At 26.6% G+C, this 1,593-nt stretch overlaps 1 long non-coding RNA gene across 1 annotated transcript in view; it reads right to left on the reverse strand.

The window, feature by feature from the left end:
- Positions 1-241: 241 nt before the first annotated feature.
- LOC106790233 overlaps positions 242-1,593 on the reverse strand; it is a 4,315-nt gene continuing 2,963 nt past the window's right edge. Inside the window, exons 2-3 of the long non-coding RNA XR_001382064.1 lie at positions 661-817; positions 242-475 (exon numbers count right to left, since the gene is read on the reverse strand). This is a non-coding gene — a long non-coding RNA (uncharacterized LOC106790233). The remainder of the gene's footprint in view (positions 476-660; positions 818-1,593) is intronic.

A 1,593-nucleotide genomic window follows, 5' to 3' on the forward strand; every position in this document is an offset into this window, starting at 1 on the left:
GTTACTTCAAAAATCAATTTTAAAATCAAATTTGATGTATTAATAATATATTCAATTATTTTCTTAGCAATATATTAAATATTCGATCATTTTTTAAGGATGATTTGTAGAATTTAATTGTTTCCGTTAATATTGTAATACCGATTAATTAATTAATCAAATATTTCATTAACCATTCTCATTGAAAAAAGTTCGCCACAAAATTGCAGTCAGAATTTATTGACACAATTATATTAGATTTCATTTAAGCTGATATAATATTGAATATCTGTTAATCCTCTTAACCCAATTAAGACTCCTGTATATGTGATTGGTCGTTGTTCATAGCAATCTTATCCGATCGAATTCATTTCAGATTTAAATCAGGAATAAAATAAATAATCACATCTTAAATAAATTAACTAACCGTGTGTAATATAAGTAATACAAAGTGTTTACCTTCTTTGACCAATGCCACGGAATTCTCAGGGTCGACCTAAAGAAAAGAAAAGAAAAAAATAACAAAAATGGAATGTTATGTTTAAACGTGGATAACTGGTTACAACTTATCAAGAATAATTAATCTTTTTATTTTTGTTTTTTTTGTTTTTGTTTATTCGTATAATCTCGTTTGACGATCATGCTTGTGATGCATGTATACATATATGTAAAAATACTTACGAGGATTCCATGATGGTTTGTCGTGGGCGGTGGTCGAACTTCGTATCTCCGTGTCGAAATGACCTCCATCACAAAATCATGGTCTAAACTTGGTATAATTCTTTTCCAAATATTACAACTTTCTTCGGAAACTTTATTATTGTATGAGAAAAAATATCTGTAAATGCGAAAGTATCAAATATTTTGAAATTAATTTCAATTGAGTGTTTTGTCAAAAAATTGTCAGAATATATTTAATAAATAATCGATGAAATTAAATCATGAAAATACGAAGACAAATAATAATAATAATTAAAATATATTCACGAATTAATGGAGAACAAAAAATATATAATACATAAATGTAAATATTAATTAAAAAAAAAAAAAACAATTAATAAATATATAACCAAACGGGGGTGTGCAGAATTTGGTTATTTGATTATTTTTTCTTAATTAATTATAAATAATTGTTGGAATTTTCATAGATGATATGCAGAATCATCAGAAATAACGTTGACGGGAGACGTAATAATTCATCGGAAGAGACTTTATATGGAAGTCGAAGGCCGCAAGCGGGCCTGTGGTCTTGAGCACCTCGATACGGATTGCGATACGATATCGAGATGGTTTAAAGACATGCGTATGCCACGATCGAGTGCTCGATTCTTCGATCACATTGGCGCAATCACTTGGAACGAATCATCTAATGCATTCTAATGCATTCTAATACATTCTAATGCATTCGTATATTTTCCCATCGAATTTATCACGTAAGATCATCGTTCATTAAATATTTATCTTTATTTCATTACCCCCTTTTATTTTATTTTATTTTATTTTATTTTATTTTATTAATTAGGATTTATTTTTAATATTGTTTTATTAATTTAGTATTACACTTTATTATATCTATTTATTTTTTTATTACTTTATTTTATTAATTAGAATTTA

This window comes from Polistes canadensis, unplaced genomic scaffold (genome assembly GCF_001313835.1).
Source record: "Polistes canadensis isolate GaletaPanama2010 unplaced genomic scaffold, ASM131383v1 scaffold_225, whole genome shotgun sequence".
NCBI lineage: Eukaryota > Metazoa > Arthropoda > Insecta > Hymenoptera > Vespidae > Polistes > Polistes canadensis.